Source organism: Ambystoma mexicanum, chromosome 1p (assembly GCF_040938575.1).
Source record: "Ambystoma mexicanum isolate Mex_15411 chromosome 1p, UKY_AmexF1_1, whole genome shotgun sequence".
In the NCBI taxonomy this organism is placed as follows: domain Eukaryota; kingdom Metazoa; phylum Chordata; class Amphibia; order Caudata; family Ambystomatidae; genus Ambystoma; species Ambystoma mexicanum.
In genome coordinates, this window is record NC_090921.1 from 13,822,080 (window position 1) to 13,842,502 (window position 20,423).

General features: G+C 47.9%; 17 non-coding genes across 17 annotated transcripts; all 17 read left to right on the forward strand.

Moving 5' to 3' along the window:
- The first annotated feature begins 441 nt into the window (after positions 1–441).
- On the forward strand, positions 442–523 carry TRNAL-UAG (transfer RNA leucine (anticodon UAG)). The gene has a single exon. It is a non-coding gene; the product is annotated as a tRNA-Leu (tRNA).
- Positions 524–1,667: 1,144 nt separating this feature from the next.
- On the forward strand, positions 1,668–1,749 carry TRNAL-UAG (transfer RNA leucine (anticodon UAG)). The gene has a single exon. It is a non-coding gene; the product is annotated as a tRNA-Leu (tRNA).
- Positions 1,750–2,893: 1,144 nt separating this feature from the next.
- On the forward strand, positions 2,894–2,975 carry TRNAL-UAG (transfer RNA leucine (anticodon UAG)). The gene has a single exon. It is a non-coding gene; the product is annotated as a tRNA-Leu (tRNA).
- Positions 2,976–4,119: 1,144 nt separating this feature from the next.
- On the forward strand, positions 4,120–4,201 carry TRNAL-UAG (transfer RNA leucine (anticodon UAG)). The gene has a single exon. It is a non-coding gene; the product is annotated as a tRNA-Leu (tRNA).
- A 1,144-nt stretch (positions 4,202–5,345) lies between these two features.
- TRNAL-UAG (transfer RNA leucine (anticodon UAG)) lies at positions 5,346–5,427 on the forward strand. Its single transcript has one exon. It is a non-coding gene; the product is annotated as a tRNA-Leu (tRNA).
- Positions 5,428–6,571: 1,144 nt separating this feature from the next.
- Positions 6,572–6,653, forward strand: TRNAL-UAG (transfer RNA leucine (anticodon UAG)). Its single transcript has one exon. It is a non-coding gene; the product is annotated as a tRNA-Leu (tRNA).
- Positions 6,654–7,797: 1,144 nt separating this feature from the next.
- TRNAL-UAG (transfer RNA leucine (anticodon UAG)) lies at positions 7,798–7,879 on the forward strand. Its single transcript has one exon. It is a non-coding gene; the product is annotated as a tRNA-Leu (tRNA).
- A 1,144-nt stretch (positions 7,880–9,023) lies between these two features.
- TRNAL-UAG (transfer RNA leucine (anticodon UAG)) lies at positions 9,024–9,105 on the forward strand. The gene has a single exon. It is a non-coding gene; the product is annotated as a tRNA-Leu (tRNA).
- Positions 9,106–10,249: 1,144 nt separating this feature from the next.
- Positions 10,250–10,331, forward strand: TRNAL-UAG (transfer RNA leucine (anticodon UAG)). Its single transcript has one exon. It is a non-coding gene; the product is annotated as a tRNA-Leu (tRNA).
- A 1,144-nt stretch (positions 10,332–11,475) lies between these two features.
- Positions 11,476–11,557, forward strand: TRNAL-UAG (transfer RNA leucine (anticodon UAG)). Its single transcript has one exon. It is a non-coding gene; the product is annotated as a tRNA-Leu (tRNA).
- Positions 11,558–12,701: 1,144 nt separating this feature from the next.
- TRNAL-UAG (transfer RNA leucine (anticodon UAG)) lies at positions 12,702–12,783 on the forward strand. The gene has a single exon. It is a non-coding gene; the product is annotated as a tRNA-Leu (tRNA).
- Positions 12,784–13,927: 1,144 nt separating this feature from the next.
- TRNAL-UAG (transfer RNA leucine (anticodon UAG)) lies at positions 13,928–14,009 on the forward strand. The gene has a single exon. It is a non-coding gene; the product is annotated as a tRNA-Leu (tRNA).
- Positions 14,010–15,153: 1,144 nt separating this feature from the next.
- TRNAL-UAG (transfer RNA leucine (anticodon UAG)) lies at positions 15,154–15,235 on the forward strand. The gene has a single exon. It is a non-coding gene; the product is annotated as a tRNA-Leu (tRNA).
- A 1,144-nt stretch (positions 15,236–16,379) lies between these two features.
- On the forward strand, positions 16,380–16,461 carry TRNAL-UAG (transfer RNA leucine (anticodon UAG)). Its single transcript has one exon. It is a non-coding gene; the product is annotated as a tRNA-Leu (tRNA).
- Positions 16,462–17,605: 1,144 nt separating this feature from the next.
- Positions 17,606–17,687, forward strand: TRNAL-UAG (transfer RNA leucine (anticodon UAG)). The gene has a single exon. It is a non-coding gene; the product is annotated as a tRNA-Leu (tRNA).
- A 1,144-nt stretch (positions 17,688–18,831) lies between these two features.
- On the forward strand, positions 18,832–18,913 carry TRNAL-UAG (transfer RNA leucine (anticodon UAG)). The gene has a single exon. It is a non-coding gene; the product is annotated as a tRNA-Leu (tRNA).
- Positions 18,914–20,057: 1,144 nt separating this feature from the next.
- On the forward strand, positions 20,058–20,139 carry TRNAL-UAG (transfer RNA leucine (anticodon UAG)). The gene has a single exon. It is a non-coding gene; the product is annotated as a tRNA-Leu (tRNA).
- Positions 20,140–20,423: the final 284 nt, after the last annotated feature.

Sequence of the window (20,423 nt, forward strand, 5' to 3'; positions counted from 1 at the left end):
GGGATGTTGACTGAAAGAATGCAGCTAGCTACAGAAATATGCAGAAATAAAGAAAAACACATCTCATTGCATGCCTTTAAAGAGCTTACTCTCCCTACCGGCAATGTTCCTGAACCTTCGCTTCCCAAACATTTTTAGAACCAAAAAAAACCTAGAAAAGATCTGACCTCCCTCACCGGGAATTGAACTCAGGACTGCTGGATGGAGGGGTGCTGACATTGACCACTAGGCTACCAGACTGCTGTCGAACAGAGCACTCCCGAAAGGTGACATTTCAATTTCAGGCTGACAAGTGTGCTTTATTGTTCAGTTCGGGCTTTGCACAGCCAGTGCTAGAATTCAATCCAAGTTCATGCTTTGCTTTGATTTTGAATTAATGGCCAAACCAGCCAATCCCTAAAAAAATACAGGTCTCAGAGGCTCTCGTTTCAGTACCAGCAGGGTAGCGTGGCCGAGCGGTCTAAGGCGCTGGATTTAGGCTCCAGTCTCTTTGGAGGCGTGGGTTCGAATCCCACCGCTGCCAATAGCTGTTTCTTTTTTATCTTCATGCCACGTGTACAGACAGGACAATTGGGAGCCAGGGAATGGCATGTGTTTATGAATTCTTGCTTTTCTGAACACCCAGACTGAAAGCACACATCTGACTCGTGTGCGTTTTCACCAAAAAAGGGTAAAGCATAAATCACTGTTCACTGAAAACGGACATGCGTTCACGATCCTGTCAATAAACACGTTCAGGGCAGGGCCACAAATCTGCCGACACGATGCCCTAATGAATGCACATCTCTTTGCCTTGGTAGTTGCTCCTTTTTGCAGCGCCTTTTCCTGCTGCATCACAAAAACTCAGTTCAAGACACTTGGCTCCATCCAGTGGAGCTCCTATGCCCAGCTTAGAAACCCCCAGGCACGAGATTGCAAGGTCCCTGGTAATTCTCCCACTCCTGGACACGTCGGAACCAAGTTTCGTATGCACTAGCAGCGAGAACAAAATCCCACATGTGAGGACAATAGGCGTCTTTCATTTAGGGCTAGTGTTAGGCTAAGAGTTTGCAGTAGCTCCTTGGGTCGAGTTAGGGGTCGAATGAGACAAAGCTAAGATTTGCGTTACGGCTGGGGTTGGTCCAGTAAGGATCCCACACACCATGGACCATCGGCGGAGGCCCCGGGTAGGCTTACACTGCGGGCTAATGGTGGACTTCTTTAAAAACGTGAGCACTAAATGGGGCGGGATGTTGACTGAAAGAATGCAGCTAGCTACAGAAATATGCAGAAATAAAGAAAAACACATCTCATTGCATGCCTTTAAAGAGCTTACTCTCCCTACCGGCAATGTTCCTGAACCTTCGCTTCCCAAACATTTTTAGAACCAAAAAAAACCTAGAAAAGATCTGACCTCCCTCACCGGGAATTGAACTCAAGACTGCTGGATGGAGGGGTGCTGACATTGACCACTAGGCTACCAGACTGCTGTTGAACAGAGCACTCCCGAAAGGTGACATTTCAATTTCAGGCTGACAAGTGTGCTTTATTGTTCAGTTCGGGCTTTGCACAGCCAGTGCTAGAATTCAATCCAAGTTCATGCTTTGCTTTGATTTTGAATTAATGGCCAAACCAGCCAATCCCTAAAAAAATACAGGTCTCAGAGGCTCTCGTTTCAGTACCAGCAGGGTAGCGTGGCCGAGCGGTCTAAGGCGCTGGATTTAGGCTCCAGTCTCTTTGGAGGCGTGGGTTCGAATCCCACCGCTGCCAATAGCTGTTTCTTTTTTATCTTCATGCCACGTGTACAGACAGGACAATTGGGAGCCAGGGAATGGCATGTGTTTATGAATTCTTGCTTTTCTGAACACCCAGACTGAAAGCACACATCTGACTCGTGTGCGTTTTCACCAAAAAAGGGTAAAGCATAAATCACTGTTCACTGAAAACGGACATGCGTTCACGATCCTGTCAATAAACACGTGCTTGGCAGGGCCACAAATCTGCCGACACGATGCCCTAATGAATGCACATCTCTTTGCCTTGGTAGTTGCTCCTTTTTGCAGCGCCTTTTCCTGCTGCATCACAAAAACTCAGTTCAAGACACTTGGCTCCATCCAGTGGAGCTCCTATGCCCAGCTTAGAAACCCCCAGGCACGAGATTGCAAGGTCCCTGGTAATTCTCCCACTCCTGGACACGTCGGAACCAAGTTTCGTATGCACTAGCAGCGAGAACAAAATCCCACATGTGAGGACAATAGGCGTCTTTCATTTAGGGCTAGTGTTAGGCTAAGAGTTTGCAGTAGCTCCTTGGGTCGAGTTAGGGGTCGAATGAGACAAAGCTAAGATTTGCGTTACGGCTGGGGTTGGTCCAGTAAGGATCCCACACACCATGGACCATCGGCGGAGGCCCCGGGTAGGCTTACACTGCGGGCTAATGGTGGACTTCTTTAAAAACGTGAGCACTAAATGGGGCGGGATGTTGACTGAAAGAATGCAGCTAGCTACAGAAATATGCAGAAATAAAGAAAAACACATCTCATTGCATGCCTTTAAAGAGCTTACTCTCCCTACCGGCAATGTTCCTGAACCTTCGCTTCCCAAACATTTTTAGAACCAAAAAAAACCTAGAAAAGATCTGACCTCCCTCACCGGGAATTGAACTCAAGACTGCTGGATGGAGGGGTGCTGACATTGACCACTAGGCTACCAGACTGCTGTTGAACAGAGCACTCCCGAAAGGTGACATTTCAATTTCAGGCTGACAAGTGTGCTTTATTGTTCAGTTCGGGCTTTGCACAGCCAGTGCTAGAATTCAATCCAAGTTCATGCTTTGCTTTGATTTTGAATTAATGGCCAAACCAGCCAATCCCTAAAAAAATACAGGTCTCAGAGGCTCTCGTTTCAGTACCAGCAGGGTAGCGTGGCCGAGCGGTCTAAGGCGCTGGATTTAGGTTCCAGTCTCTTTGGAGGCGTGGGTTCGAATCCCACCGCTGCCAATAGCTGTTTCTTTTTTATCTTCATGCCACGTGTACAGACAGGACAATTGGGAGCCAGGGAATGGCATGTGTTTATGAATTCTTGCTTTTCTGAACACCCAGACTGAAAGCACACATCTGACTCGTGTGCGTTTTCACCAAAAAAGGGTAAAGCATAAATCACTGTTCACTGAAAACGGACATGCGTTCACGATCCTGTCAATAAACACGTTCAGGGCAGGGCCACAAATCTGCCGACACGATGCCCTAATGAATGCACATCTCTTTGCCTTGGTAGTTGCTCCTTTTTGCAGCGCCTTTTCCTGCTGCATCACAAAAACTCAGTTCAAGACACTTGGCTCCATCCAGTGGAGCTCCTATGCCCAGCTTAGAAACCCCCAGGCACGAGATTGCAAGGTCCCTGGTAATTCTCCCACTCCTGGACACGTCGGAACCAAGTTTCGTATGCACTAGCAGCGAGAACAAAATCCCACATGTGAGGACAATAGGCGTCTTTCATTTAGGGCTAGTGTTAGGCTAAGAGTTTGCAGTAGCTCCTTGGGTCGAGTTAGGGGTCGAATGAGACAAAGCTAAGATTTGCGTTACGGCTGGGGTTGGTCCAGTAAGGATCCCACACACCATGGACCATCGGCGGAGGCCCCGGGTAGGCTTACACTGCGGGCTAATGGTGGACTTCTTTAAAAACGTGAGCACTAAATGGGGCGGGATGTTGACTGAAAGAATGCAGCTAGCTACAGAAATATGCAGAAATAAAGAAAAACACATCTCATTGCATGCCTTTAAAGAGCTTACTCTCCCTACCGGCAATGTTCCTGAACCTTCGCTTCCCAAACATTTTTAGAACCAAAAAAAACCTAGAAAAGATCTGACCTCCCTCACCGGGAATTGAACTCAGGACTGCTGGATGGAGGGGTGCTGACATTGACCACTAGGCTACCAGACTGCTGTCGAACAGAGCACTCCCGAAAGGTGACATTTCAATTTCAGGCTGACAAGTGTGCTTTATTGTTCAGTTCGGGCTTTGCACAGCCAGTGCTAGAATTCAATCCAAGTTCATGCTTTGCTTTGATTTTGAATTAATGGCCAAACCAGCCAATCCCTAAAAAAATACAGGTCTCAGAGGCTCTCGTTTCAGTACCAGCAGGGTAGCGTGGCCGAGCGGTCTAAGGCGCTGGATTTAGGCTCCAGTCTCTTTGGAGGCGTGGGTTCGAATCCCACCGCTGCCAATAGCTGTTTCTTTTTTATCTTCATGCCACGTGTACAGACAGGACAATTGGGAGCCAGGGAATGGCATGTGTTTATGAATTCTTGCTTTTCTGAACACCCAGACTGAAAGCACACATCTGACTCGTGTGCGTTTTCACCAAAAAAGGGTAAAGCATAAATCACTGTTCACTGAAAACGGACATGCGTTCACGATCCTGTCAATAAACACGTTCAGGGCAGGGCCACAAATCTGCCGACACGATGCCCTAATGAATGCACATCTCTTTGCCTTGGTAGTTGCTCCTTTTTGCAGCGCCTTTTCCTGCTGCATCACAAAAACTCAGTTCAAGACACTTGGCTCCATCCAGTGGAGCTCCTATGCCCAGCTTAGAAACCCCCAGGCACGAGATTGCAAGGTCCCTGGTAATTCTCCCACTCCTGGACACGTCGGAACCAAGTTTCGTATGCACTAGCAGCGAGAACAAAATCCCACATGTGAGGACAATAGGCGTCTTTCATTTAGGGCTAGTGTTAGGCTAAGAGTTTGCAGTAGCTCCTTGGGTCGAGTTAGGGGTCGAATGAGACAAAGCTAAGATTTGCGTTACGGCTGGGGTTGGTCCAGTAAGGATCCCACACACCATGGACCATCGGCGGAGGCCCCGGGTAGGCTTACACTGCGGGCTAATGGTGGACTTCTTTAAAAACGTGAGCACTAAATGGGGCGGGATGTTGACTGAAAGAATGCAGCTAGCTACAGAAATATGCAGAAATAAAGAAAAACACATCTCATTGCATGCCTTTAAAGAGCTTACTCTCCCTACCGGCAATGTTCCTGAACCTTCGCTTCCCAAACATTTTTAGAACCAAAAAAAACCTAGAAAAGATCTGACCTCCCTCACCGGGAATTGAACTCAAGACTGCTGGATGGAGGGGTGCTGACATTGACCACTAGGCTACCAGACTGCTGTTGAACAGAGCACTCCCGAAAGGTGACATTTCAATTTCAGGCTGACAAGTGTGCTTTATTGTTCAGTTCGGGCTTTGCACAGCCAGTGCTAGAATTCAATCCAAGTTCATGCTTTGCTTTGATTTTGAATTAATGGCCAAACCAGCCAATCCCTAAAAAAATACAGGTCTCAGAGGCCCTCGTTTCAGTACCAGCAGGGTAGCGTGGCCGAGCGGTCTAAGGCGCTGGATTTAGGCTCCAGTCTCTTTGGAGGCGTGGGTTCGAATCCCACCGCTGCCAATAGCTGTTTCTTTTTTATCTTCATGCCACGTGTACAGACAGGACAATTGGGAGCCAGGGAATGGCATGTGTTTATGAATTCTTGCTTTTCTGAACACCCAGACTGAAAGCACACATCTGACTCGTGTGCGTTTTCACCAAAAAAGGGTAAAGCATAAATCACTGTTCACTGAAAACGGACATGCGTTCACGATCCTGTCAATAAACACGTGCTTGGCAGGGCCACAAATCTGCCGACACGATGCCCTAATGAATGCACATCTCTTTGCCTTGGTAGTTGCTCCTTTTTGCAGCGCCTTTTCCTGCTGCATCACAAAAACTCAGTTCAAGACACTTGGCTCCATCCAGTGGAGCTCCTATGCCCAGCTTAGAAACCCCCAGGCACGAGATTGCAAGGTCCCTGGTAATTCTCCCACTCCTGGACACGTCGGAACCAAGTTTCGTATGCACTAGCAGCGAGAACAAAATCCCACATGTGAGGACAATAGGCGTCTTTCATTTAGGGCTAGTGTTAGGCTAAGAGTTTGCAGTAGCTCCTTGGGTCGAGTTAGGGGTCGAATGAGACAAAGCTAAGATTTGCGTTACGGCTGGGGTTGGTCCAGTAAGGATCCCACACACCATGGACCATCGGCGGAGGCCCCGGGTAGGCTTACACTGCGGGCTAATGGTGGACTTCTTTAAAAACGTGAGCACTAAATGGGGCGGGATGTTGACTGAAAGAATGCAGCTAGCTACAGAAATATGCAGAAATAAAGAAAAACACATCTCATTGCATGCCTTTAAAGAGCTTACTCTCCCTACCGGCAATGTTCCTGAACCTTCGCTTCCCAAACATTTTTAGAACCAAAAAAAACCTAGAAAAGATCTGACCTCCCTCACCGGGAATTGAACTCAAGACTGCTGGATGGAGGGGTGCTGACATTGACCACTAGGCTACCAGACTGCTGTTGAACAGAGCACTCCCGAAAGGTGACATTTCAATTTCAGGCTGACAAGTGTGCTTTATTGTTCAGTTCGGGCTTTGCACAGCCAGTGCTAGAATTCAATCCAAGTTCATGCTTTGCTTTGATTTTGAATTAATGGCCAAACCAGCCAATCCCTAAAAAAATACAGGTCTCAGAGGCTCTCGTTTCAGTACCAGCAGGGTAGCGTGGCCGAGCGGTCTAAGGCGCTGGATTTAGGCTCCAGTCTCTTTGGAGGCGTGGGTTCGAATCCCACCGCTGCCAATAGCTGTTTCTTTTTTATCTTCATGCCACGTGTACAGACAGGACAATTGGGAGCCAGGGAATGGCATGTGTTTATGAATTCTTGCTTTTCTGAACACCCAGACTGAAAGCACACATCTGACTCGTGTGCGTTTTCACCAAAAAAGGGTAAAGCATAAATCACTGTTCACTGAAAACGGACATGCGTTCACGATCCTGTCAATAAACACGTGCTTGGCAGGGCCACAAATCTGCCGACACGATGCCCTAATGAATGCACATCTCTTTGCCTTGGTAGTTGCTCCTTTTTGCAGCGCCTTTTCCTGCTGCATCACAAAAACTCAGTTCAAGACACTTGGCTCCATCCAGTGGAGCTCCTATGCCCAGCTTAGAAACCCCCAGGCACGAGATTGCAAGGTCCCTGGTAATTCTCCCACTCCTGGACACGTCGGAACCAAGTTTCGTATGCACTAGCAGCGAGAACAAAATCCCACATGTGAGGACAATAGGCGTCTTTCATTTAGGGCTAGTGTTAGGCTAAGAGTTTGCAGTAGCTCCTTGGGTCGAGTTAGGGGTCGAATGAGACAAAGCTAAGATTTGCGTTACGGCTGGGGTTGGTCCAGTAAGGATCCCACACACCATGGACCATCGGCGGAGGCCCCGGGTAGGCTTACACTGCGGGCTAATGGTGGACTTCTTTAAAAACGTGAGCACTAAATGGGGCGGGATGTTGACTGAAAGAATGCAGCTAGCTACAGAAATATGCAGAAATAAAGAAAAACACATCTCATTGCATGCCTTTAAAGAGCTTACTCTCCCTACCGGCAATGTTCCTGAACCTTCGCTTCCCAAACATTTTTAGAACCAAAAAAAACCTAGAAAAGATCTGACCTCCCTCACCGGGAATTGAACTCAAGACTGCTGGATGGAGGGGTGCTGACATTGACCACTAGGCTACCAGACTGCTGTTGAACAGAGCACTCCCGAAAGGTGACATTTCAATTTCAGGCTGACAAGTGTGCTTTATTGTTCAGTTCGGGCTTTGCAGAGCCAGTGCTAGAATTCAATCCAAGTTCATGCTTTGCTTTGATTTTGAATTAATGGCCAAACCAGCCAATCCCTAAAAAAATACAGGTCTCAGAGGCTCTCGTTTCAGTACCAGCAGGGTAGCGTGGACGAGCGGTCTAAGGCGCTGGATTTAGGCTCCAGTCTCTTTGGAGGCGTGGGTTCGAATCCCACCGCTGCCAATAGCTGTTTCTTTTTTATCTTCATGCCACGTGTACAGACAGGACAATTGGGAGCCAGGGAATGGCATGTGTTTATGAATTCTTGCTTTTCTGAACACCCAGACTGAAAGCACACATCTGACTCGTGTGCGTTTTCACCAAAAAAGGGTAAAGCATAAATCACTGTTCACTGAAAACGGACATGCGTTCACGATCCTGTCAATAAACACGTGCTTGGCAGGGCCACAAATCTGCCGACACGATGCCCTAATGAATGCACATCTCTTTGCCTTGGTAGTTGCTCCTTTTTGCAGCGCCTTTTCCTGCTGCATCACAAAAACTCAGTTCAAGACACTTGGCTCCATCCAGTGGAGCTCCTATGCCCAGCTTAGAAACCCCCAGGCACGAGATTGCAAGGTCCCTGGTAATTCTCCCACTCCTGGACACGTCGGAACCAAGTTTCGTATGCACTAGCAGCGAGAACAAAATCCCACATGTGAGGACAATAGGCGTCTTTCATTTAGGGCTAGTGTTAGGCTAAGAGTTTGCAGTAGCTCCTTGGGTCGAGTTAGGGGTCGAATGAGACAAAGCTAAGATTTGCGTTACGGCTGGGGTTGGTCCAGTAAGGATCCCACACACCATGGACCATCGGCGGAGGCCCCGGGTAGGCTTACACTGCGGGCTAATGGTGGACTTCTTTAAAAACGTGAGCACTAAATGGGGCGGGATGTTGACTGAAAGAATGCAGCTAGCTACAGAAATATGCAGAAATAAAGAAAAACACATCTCATTGCATGCCTTTAAAGAGCTTACTCTCCCTACCGGCAATGTTCCTGAACCTTCGCTTCCCAAACATTTTTAGAACCAAAAAAAACCTAGAAAAGATCTGACCTCCCTCACCGGGAATTGAACTCAAGACTGCTGGATGGAGGGGTGCTGACATTGACCACTAGGCTACCAGACTGCTGTTGAACAGAGCACTCCCGAAAGGTGACATTTCAATTTCAGGCTGACAAGTGTGCTTTATTGTTCAGTTCGGGCTTTGCACAGCCAGTGCTAGAATTCAATCCAAGTTCATGCTTTGCTTTGATTTTGAATTAATGGCCAAACCAGCCAATCCCTAAAAAAATACAGGTCTCAGAGGCTCTCGTTTCAGTACCAGCAGGGTAGCGTGGCCGAGCGGTCTAAGGCGCTGGATTTAGGCTCCAGTCTCTTTGGAGGCGTGGGTTCGAATCCCACCGCTGCCAATAGCTGTTTCTTTTTTATCTTCATGCCACGTGTACAGACAGGACAATTGGGAGCCAGGGAATGGCATGTGTTTATGAATTCTTGCTTTTCTGAACACCCAGACTGAAAGCACACATCTGACTCGTGTGCGTTTTCACCAAAAAAGGGTAAAGCATAAATCACTGTTCACTGAAAACGGACATGCGTTCACGATCCTGTCAATAAACACGTGCTTGGCAGGGCCACAAATCTGCCGACACGATGCCCTAATGAATGCACATCTCTTTGCCTTGGTAGTTGCTCCTTTTTGCAGCGCCTTTTCCTGCTGCATCACAAAAACTCAGTTCAAGACACTTGGCTCCATCCAGTGGAGCTCCTATGCCCAGCTTAGAAACCCCCAGGCACGAGATTGCAAGGTCCCTGGTAATTCTCCCACTCCTGGACACGTCGGAACCAAGTTTCGTATGCACTAGCAGCGAGAACAAAATCCCACATGTGAGGACAATAGGCGTCTTTCATTTAGGGCTAGTGTTAGGCTAAGAGTTTGCAGTAGCTCCTTGGGTCGAGTTAGGGGTCGAATGAGACAAAGCTAAGATTTGCGTTACGGCTGGGGTTGGTCCAGTAAGGATCCCACACACCATGGACCATCGGCGGAGGCCCCGGGTAGGCTTACACTGCGGGCTAATGGTGGACTTCTTTAAAAACGTGAGCACTAAATGGGGCGGGATGTTGACTGAAAGAATGCAGCTAGCTACAGAAATATGCAGAAATAAAGAAAAACACATCTCATTGCATGCCTTTAAAGAGCTTACTCTCCCTACCGGCAATGTTCCTGAACCTTCGCTTCCCAAACATTTTTAGAACCAAAAAAAACCTAGAAAAGATCTGACCTCCCTCACCGGGAATTGAACTCAGGACTGCTGGATGGAGGGGTGCTGACATTGACCACTAGGCTACCAGACTGCTGTCGAACAGAGCACTCCCGAAAGGTGACATTTCAATTTCAGGCTGACAAGTGTGCTTTATTGTTCAGTTCGGGCTTTGCACAGCCAGTGCTAGAATTCAATCCAAGTTCATGCTTTGCTTTGATTTTGAATTAATGGCCAAACCAGCCAATCCCTAAAAAAATACAGGTCTCAGAGGCTCTCGTTTCAGTACCAGCAGGGTAGCGTGGCCGAGCGGTCTAAGGCGCTGGATTTAGGCTCCAGTCTCTTTGGAGGCGTGGGTTCGAATCCCACCGCTGCCAATAGCTGTTTCTTTTTTATCTTCATGCCACGTGTACAGACAGGACAATTGGGAGCCAGGGAATGGCATGTGTTTATGAATTCTTGCTTTTCTGAACACCCAGACTGAAAGCACACATCTGACTCGTGTGCGTTTTCACCAAAAAAGGGTAAAGCATAAATCACTGTTCACTGAAAACGGACATGCGTTCACGATCCTGTCAATAAACACGTTCAGGGCAGGGCCACAAATCTGCCGACACGATGCCCTAATGAATGCACATCTCTTTGCCTTGGTAGTTGCTCCTTTTTGCAGCGCCTTTTCCTGCTGCATCACAAAAACTCAGTTCAAGACACTTGGCTCCATCCAGTGGAGCTCCTATGCCCAGCTTAGAAACCCCCAGGCACGAGATTGCAAGGTCCCTGGTAATTCTCCCACTCCTGGACACGTCGGAACCAAGTTTCGTATGCACTAGCAGCGAGAACAAAATCCCACATGTGAGGACAATAGGCGTCTTTCATTTAGGGCTAGTGTTAGGCTAAGAGTTTGCAGTAGCTCCTTGGGTCGAGTTAGGGGTCGAATGAGACAAAGCTAAGATTTGCGTTACGGCTGGGGTTGGTCCAGTAAGGATCCCACACACCATGGACCATCGGCGGAGGCCCCGGGTAGGCTTACACTGCGGGCTAATGGTGGACTTCTTTAAAAACGTGAGCACTAAATGGGGCGGGATGTTGACTGAAAGAATGCAGCTAGCTACAGAAATATGCAGAAATAAAGAAAAACACATCTCATTGCATGCCTTTAAAGAGCTTACTCTCCCTACCGGCAATGTTCCTGAACCTTCGCTTCCCAAACATTTTTAGAACCAAAAAAAACCTAGAAAAGATCTGACCTCCCTCACCGGGAATTGAACTCAAGACTGCTGGATGGAGGGGTGCTGACATTGACCACTAGGCTACCAGACTGCTGTTGAACAGAGCACTCCCGAAAGGTGACATTTCAATTTCAGGCTGACAAGTGTGCTTTATTGTTCAGTTCGGGCTTTGCACAGCCAGTGCTAGAATTCAATCCAAGTTCATGCTTTGCTTTGATTTTGAATTAATGGCCAAACCAGCCAATCCCTAAAAAAATACAGGTCTCAGAGGCCCTCGTTTCAGTACCAGCAGGGTAGCGTGGCCGAGCGGTCTAAGGCGCTGGATTTAGGCTCCAGTCTCTTTGGAGGCGTGGGTTCGAATCCCACCGCTGCCAATAGCTGTTTCTTTTTTATCTTCATGCCACGTGTACAGACAGGACAATTGGGAGCCAGGGAATGGCATGTGTTTATGAATTCTTGCTTTTCTGAACACCCAGACTGAAAGCACACATCTGACTCGTGTGCGTTTTCACCAAAAAAGGGTAAAGCATAAATCACTGTTCACTGAAAACGGACATGCGTTCACGATCCTGTCAATAAACACGTGCTTGGCAGGGCCACAAATCTGCCGACACGATGCCCTAATGAATGCACATCTCTTTGCCTTGGTAGTTGCTCCTTTTTGCAGCGCCTTTTCCTGCTGCATCACAAAAACTCAGTTCAAGACACTTGGCTCCATCCAGTGGAGCTCCTATGCCCAGCTTAGAAACCCCCAGGCACGAGATTGCAAGGTCCCTGGTAATTCTCCCACTCCTGGACACGTCGGAACCAAGTTTCGTATGCACTAGCAGCGAGAACAAAATCCCACATGTGAGGACAATAGGCGTCTTTCATTTAGGGCTAGTGTTAGGCTAAGAGTTTGCAGTAGCTCCTTGGGTCGAGTTAGGGGTCGAATGAGACAAAGCTAAGATTTGCGTTACGGCTGGGGTTGGTCCAGTAAGGATCCCACACACCATGGACCATCGGCGGAGGCCCCGGGTAGGCTTACACTGCGGGCTAATGGTGGACTTCTTTAAAAACGTGAGCACTAAATGGGGCGGGATGTTGACTGAAAGAATGCAGCTAGCTACAGAAATATGCAGAAATAAAGAAAAACACATCTCATTGCATGCCTTTAAAGAGCTTACTCTCCCTACCGGCAATGTTCCTGAACCTTCGCTTCCCAAACATTTTTAGAACCAAAAAAAACCTAGAAAAGATCTGACCTCCCTCACCGGGAATTGAACTCAAGACTGCTGGATGGAGGGGTGCTGACATTGACCACTAGGCTACCAGACTGCTGTTGAACAGAGCACTCCCGAAAGGTGACATTTCAATTTCAGGCTGACAAGTGTGCTTTATTGTTCAGTTCGGGCTTTGCACAGCCAGTGCTAGAATTCAATCCAAGTTCATGCTTTGCTTTGATTTTGAATTAATGGCCAAACCAGCCAATCCCTAAAAAAATACAGGTCTCAGAGGCTCTCGTTTCAGTACCAGCAGGGTAGCGTGGCCGAGCGGTCTAAGGCGCTGGATTTAGGCTCCAGTCTCTTTGGAGGCGTGGGTTCGAATCCCACCGCTGCCAATAGCTGTTTCTTTTTTATCTTCATGCCACGTGTACAGACAGGACAATTGGGAGCCAGGGAATGGCATGTGTTTATGAATTCTTGCTTTTCTGAACACCCAGACTGAAAGCACACATCTGACTCGTGTGCGTTTTCACCAAAAAAGGGTAAAGCATAAATCACTGTTCACTGAAAACGGACATGCGTTCACGATCCTGTCAATAAACACGTGCTTGGCAGGGCCACAAATCTGCCGACACGATGCCCTAATGAATGCACATCTCTTTGCCTTGGTAGTTGCTCCTTTTTGCAGCGCCTTTTCCTGCTGCATCACAAAAACTCAGTTCAAGACACTTGGCTCCATCCAGTGGAGCTCCTATGCCCAGCTTAGAAACCCCCAGGCACGAGATTGCAAGGTCCCTGGTAATTCTCCCACTCCTGGACACGTCGGAACCAAGTTTCGTATGCACTAGCAGCGAGAACAAAATCCCACATGTGAGGACAATAGGCGTCTTTCATTTAGGGCTAGTGTTAGGCTAAGAGTTTGCAGTAGCTCCTTGGGTCGAGTTAGGGGTCGAATGAGACAAAGCTAAGATTTGCGTTACGGCTGGGGTTGGTCCAGTAAGGATCCCACACACCATGGACCATCGGCGGAGGCCCCGGGTAGGCTTACACTGCGGGCTAATGGTGGACTTCTTTAAAAACGTGAGCACTAAATGGGGCGGGATGTTGACTGAAAGAATGCAGCTAGCTACAGAAATATGCAGAAATAAAGAAAAACACATCTCATTGCATGCCTTTAAAGAGCTTACTCTCCCTACCGGCAATGTTCCTGAACCTTCGCTTCCCAAACATTTTTAGAACCAAAAAAAACCTAGAAAAGATCTGACCTCCCTCACCGGGAATTGAACTCAGGACTGCTGGATGGAGGGGTGCTGACATTGACCACTAGGCTACCAGACTGCTGTCGAACAGAGCACTCCCGAAAGGTGACATTTCAATTTCAGGCTGACAAGTGTGCTTTATTGTTCAGTTCGGGCTTTGCACAGCCAGTGCTAGAATTCAATCCAAGTTCATGCTTTGCTTTGATTTTGAATTAATGGCCAAACCAGCCAATCCCTAAAAAAATACAGGTCTCAGAGGCTCTCGTTTCAGTACCAGCAGGGTAGCGTGGCCGAGCGGTCTAAGGCGCTGGATTTAGGCTCCAGTCTCTTTGGAGGCGTGGGTTCGAATCCCACCGCTGCCAATAGCTGTTTCTTTTTTATCTTCATGCCACGTGTACAGACAGGACAATTGGGAGCCAGGGAATGGCATGTGTTTATGAATTCTTGCTTTTCTGAACACCCAGACTGAAAGCACACATCTGACTCGTGTGCGTTTTCACCAAAAAAGGGTAAAGCATAAATCACTGTTCACTGAAAACGGACATGCGTTCACGATCCTGTCAATAAACACGTTCAGGGCAGGGCCACAAATCTGCCGACACGATGCCCTAATGAATGCACATCTCTTTGCCTTGGTAGTTGCTCCTTTTTGCAGCGCCTTTTCCTGCTGCATCACAAAAACTCAGTTCAAGACACTTGGCTCCATCCAGTGGAGCTCCTATGCCCAGCTTAGAAACCCCCAGGCACGAGATTGCAAGGTCCCTGGTAATTCTCCCACTCCTGGACACGTCGGAACCAAGTTTCGTATGCACTAGCAGCGAGAACAAAATCCCACATGTGAGGACAATAGGCGTCTTTCATTTAGGGCTAGTGTTAGGCTAAGAGTTTGCAGTAGCTCCTTGGGTCGAGTTAGGGGTCGAATGAGACAAAGCTAAGATTTGCGTTACGGCTGGGGTTGGTCCAGTAAGGATCCCACACACCATGGACCATCGGCGGAGGCCCCGGGTAGGCTTACACTGCGGGCTAATGGTGGACTTCTTTAAAAACGTGAGCACTAAATGGGGCGGGATGTTGACTGAAAGAATGCAGCTAGCTACAGAAATATGCAGAAATAAAGAAAAACACATCTCATTGCATGCCTTTAAAGAGCTTACTCTCCCTACCGGCAATGTTCCTGAACCTTCGCTTCCCAAACATTTTTAGAACCAAAAAAAACCTAGAAAAGATCTGACCTCCCTCACCGGGAATTGAACTCAAGACTGCTGGATGGAGGGGTGCTGACATTGACCACTAGGCTACCAGACTGCTGTTGAACAGAGCACTCCCGAAAGGTGACATTTCAATTTCAGGCTGACAAGTGTGCTTTATTGTTCAGTTCGGGCTTTGCACAGCCAGTGCTAGAATTCAATCCAAGTTCATGCTTTGCTTTGATTTTGAATTAATGGCCAAACCAGCCAATCCCTAAAAAAATACAGGTCTCAGAGGCTCTCGTTTCAGTACCAGCAGGGTAGCGTGGCCGAGCGGTCTAAGGCGCTGGATTTAGGCTCCAGTCTCTTTGGAGGCGTGGGTTCGAATCCCACCGCTGCCAATAGCTGTTTCTTTTTTATCTTCATGCCACGTGTACAGACAGGACAATTGGGAGCCAGGGAATGGCATGTGTTTATGAATTCTTGCTTTTCTGAACACCCAGACTGAAAGCACACATCTGACTCGTGTGCGTTTTCACCAAAAAAGGGTAAAGCATAAATCACTGTTCACTGAAAACGGACATGCGTTCACGATCCTGTCAATAAACACGTGCTTGGCAGGGCCACAAATCTGCCGACACGATGCCCTAATGAATGCACATCTCTTTGCCTTGGTAGTTGCTCCTTTTTGCAGCGCCTTTTCCTGCTGCATCACAAAAACTCAGTTCAAGACACTTGGCTCCATCCAGTGGAGCTCCTATGCCCAGCTTAGAAACCCCCAGGCACGAGATTGCAAGGTCCCTGGTAATTCTCCCACTCCTGGACACGTCGGAACCAAGTTTCGTATGCACTAGCAGCGAGAACAAAATCCCACATGTGAGGACAATAGGCGTCTTTCATTTAGGGCTAGTGTTAGGCTAAGAGTTTGCAGTAGCTCCTTGGGTCGAGTTAGGGGTCGAATGAGACAAAGCTAAGATTTGCGTTACGGCTGGGGTTGGTCCAGTAAGGATCCCACACACCATGGACCATCGGCGGAGGCCCCGGGTAGGCTTACACTGCGGGCTAATGGTGGACTTCTTTAAAAACGTGAGCACTAAATGGGGCGGGATGTTGACTGAAAGAATGCAGCTAGCTACAGAAATATGCAGAAATAAAGAAAAACACATCTCATTGCATGCCTTTAAAGAGCTTACTCTCCCTACCGGCAATGTTCCTGAACCTTCGCTTCCCAAACATTTTTAGAACCAAAAAAAACCTAGAAAAGATCTGACCTCCCTCACCGGGAATTGAACTCAAGACTGCTGGATGGAGGGGTGCTGACATTGACCACTAGGCTACCAGACTGCTGTTGAACAGAGCACTCCCGAAAGGTGACATTTCAATTTCAGGCTGACAAGTGTGCTTTATTGTTCAGTTCGGGCTTTGCAGAGCCAGTGCTAGAATTCAATCCAAGTTCATGCTTTGCTTTGATTTTGAATTAATGGCCAAACCAGCCAATCCCTAAAAAAATACAGGTCTCAGAGGCTCTCGTTTCAGTACCAGCAGGGTAGCGTGGACGAGCGGTCTAAGGCGCTGGATTTAGGCTCCAGTCTCTTTGGAGGCGTGGGTTCGAATCCCACCGCTGCCAATAGCTGTTTCTTTTTTATCTTCATGCCACGTGTACAGACAGGACAATTGGGAGCCAGGGAATGGCATGTGTTTATGAATTCTTGCTTTTCTGAACACCCAGACTGAAAGCACACATCTGACTCGTGTGCGTTTTCACCAAAAAAGGGTAAAGCATAAATCACTGTTCACTGAAAACGGACATGCGTTCACGATCCTGTCAATAAACACGTGCTTGGCAGGGCCACAAATCTGCCGACACGATGCCCTAATGAATGCACATCTCTTTGCCTTGGTAGTTGCTCCTTTTTGCAGCGCCTTTTCCTGCTGCATCACAAAAACTCAGTTCAAGACACTTGGCTCCATCCAGTGGAGCTCCTATGCCCAGCTTAGAAACCCCCAGGCACGAGATTGCAAGGTCCCTGGTAATTCTCCCACTCCTGGACACGTCGGAACCAAGTTTCGTATGCACTAGCAGCGAGAACAAAATCCCACATGTGAGGACAATAGGCGTCTTTCATTTAGGGCTAGTGTTAGGCTAAGAGTTTGCAGTAGCTCCTTGGGTCGAGTTAGGGGTCGAATGAGACAAAGCTAAGATTTGCGTTACGGCTGGGGTTGGTCCAGTAAGGATCCCACACACCATGGACCATCGGCGGAGGCCCCGGGTAGGCTTACACTGCGGGCTAATGGTGGACTTCTTTAAAAACGTGAGCACTAAATGGGGCGGGATGTTGACTGAAAGAATGCAGCTAGCTACAGAAATATGCAGAAATAAAGAAAAACACATCTCATTGCATGCCTTTAAAGAGCTTACTCTCCCTACCGGCAATGTTCCTGAACCTTCGCTTCCCAAACATTTTTAGAACCAAAAAAAACCTAGAAAAGATCTGACCTCCCTCACCGGGAATTGAACTCAAGACTGCTGGATGGAGGGGTGCTGACATTGACCACTAGGCTACCAGACTGCTGTTGAACAGAGCACTCCCGAAAGGTGACATTTCAATTTCAGGCTGACAAGTGTGCTTTATTGTTCAGTTCGGGCTTTGCACAGCCAGTGCTAGAATTCAATCCAAGTTCATGCTTTGCTTTGATTTTGAATTAATGGCCAAACCAGCCAATCCCTAAAAAAATACAGGTCTCAGAGGCTCTCGTTTCAGTACCAGCAGGGTAGCGTGGCCGAGCGGTCTAAGGCGCTGGATTTAGGCTCCAGTCTCTTTGGAGGCGTGGGTTCGAATCCCACCGCTGCCAATAGCTGTTTCTTTTTTATCTTCATGCCACGTGTACAGACAGGACAATTGGGAGCCAGGGAATGGCATGTGTTTATGAATTCTTGCTTTTCTGAACACCCAGACTGAAAGCACACATCTGACTCGTGTGCGTTTTCACCAAAAAAGGGTAAAGCATAAATCACTGTTCACTGAAAACGGACATGCGTTCACGATCCTGTCAATAAACACGTGCTTGGCAGGGCCACAAATCTGCCGACACGATGCCCTAATGAATGCACATCTCTTTGCCTTGGTAGTTGCTCCTTTTTGCAGCGCCTTTTCCTGCTGCATCACAAAAACTCAGTTCAAGACACTTGGCTCCATCCAGTGGAGCTCCTATGCCCAGCTTAGAAACCCCCAGGCACGAGATTGCAAGGTCCCTGGTAATTCTCCCACTCCTGGACACGTCGGAACCAAGTTTCGTATGCACTAGCAGCGAGAACAAAATCCCACATGTGAGGACAATAGGCGTCTTTCATTTAGGGCTAGTGTTAGGCTAAGAGTTTGCAGTAGCTCCTTGGGTCGAGTTAGGGGTCGAATGAGACAAAGCTAAGATTTGCGTTACGGCTGGGGTTGGTCCAGTAAGGATCCCACACACCATGGACCATCGGCGGAGGCCCCGGGTAGGCTTACACTGCGGGCTAATGGTGGACTTCTTTAAAAACGTGAGCACTAAATGGGGCGGGATGTTGACTGAAAGAATGCAGCTAGCTACAGAAATATGCAGAAATAAAGAAAAACACATCTCATTGCATGCCTTTAAAGAGCTTACTCTCCCTACCGGCAATGTTCCTGAACCTTCGCTTCCCAAACATTTTTAGAACCAAAAAAAACCTAGAAAAGATCTGACCTCCCTCACCGGGAATTGAACTCAGGACTGCTGGATGGAGGGGTGCTGACATTGACCACTAGGCTACCAGACTGCTGTCGAACAGAGCACTCCCGAAAGGTGACATTTCAATTTCAGGCTGACAAGTGTGCTTTATTGTTCAGTTCGGGCTTTGCACAGCCAGTGCTAGAATTCAATCCAAGTTCATGCTTTGCTTTGATTTTGAATTAATGGCCAAACCAGCCAATCCCTAAAAAAATACAGGTCTCAGAGGCTCTCGTTTCAGTACCAGCAGGGTAGCGTGGCCGAGCGGTCTAAGGCGCTGGATTTAGGCTCCAGTCTCTTTGGAGGCGTGGGTTCGAATCCCACCGCTGCCAATAGCTGTTTCTTTTTTATCTTCATGCCACGTGTACAGACAGGACAATTGGGAGCCAGGGAATGGCATGTGTTTATGAATTCTTGCTTTTCTGAACACCCAGACTGAAAGCACACATCTGACTCGTGTGCGTTTTCACCAAAAAAGGGTAAAGCATAAATCACTGTTCACTGAAAACGGACATGCGTTCACGATCCTGTCAATAAACACGTTCAGGGCAGGGCCACAAATCTGCCGACACGATGCCCTAATGAATGCACATCTCTTTGCCTTGGTAGTTGCTCCTTTTTGCAGCGCCTTTTCCTGCTGCATCACAAAAACTCAGTTCAAGACACTTGGCTCCATCCAGTGGAGCTCCTATGCCCAGCTTAGAAACCCCCAGGCACGAGATTGCAAGGTCCCTGGTAATTCTCCCACTCCTGGACACGTCGGAACCAAGTTTCGTATGCACTAGCAGCGAGAACAAAATCCCACATGTGAGGACAATAGGCGTCTTTCATTTAGGGCTAGTGTTAGGCTAAGAGTTTGCAGTAGCTCCTTGGGTCGAGTTAGGGGTCGAATGAGACAAAGCTAAGATTTGCGTTACGGCTGGGGTTGGTCCAGTAAGGATCCCACACACCATGGACCATCGGCGGAGGCCCCGGGTAGGCTTACACTGCGGGCTAATGGTGGACTTCTTTAAAAACGTGAGCACTAAATGGGGCGGGATGTTGACTGAAAGAATGCAGCTAGCTACAGAAATATGCAGAAATAAAGAAAAACACATCTCATTGCATGCCTTTAAAGAGCTTACTCTCCCTACCGGCAATGTTCCTGAACCTTCGCTTCCCAAACATTTTTAGAACCAAAAAAAACCTAGAAAAGATCTGACCTCCCTCACCGGGAATTGAACTCAAGACTGCTGGATGGAGGGGTGCTGACATTGACCACTAGGCTACCAGACTGCTGTTGAACAGAGCACTCCCGAAAGGTGACATTTCAATTTCAGGCTGACAAGTGTGCTTTATTGTTCAGTTCGGGCTTTGCACAGCCAGTGCTAGAATTCAATCCAAGTTCATGCTTTGCTTTGATTTTGAATTAATGGCCAAACCAGCCAATCCCTAAAAAAATACAGGTCTCAGAGGCCCTCGTTTCAGTACCAGCAGGGTAGCGTGGCCGAGCGGTCTAAGGCGCTGGATTTAGGCTCCAGTCTCTTTGGAGGCGTGGGTTCGAATCCCACCGCTGCCAATAGCTGTTTCTTTTTTATCTTCATGCCACGTGTACAGACAGGACAATTGGGAGCCAGGGAATGGCATGTGTTTATGAATTCTTGCTTTTCTGAACACCCAGACTGAAAGCACACATCTGACTCGTGTGCGTTTTCACCAAAAAAGGGTAAAGCATAAATCACTGTTCACTGAAAACGGACATGCGTTCACGATCCTGTCAATAAACACGTTCAGGGCAGGGCCACAAATCTGCCGACACGATGCCCTAATGAATGCACATCTCTTTGCCTTGGTAGTTGCTCC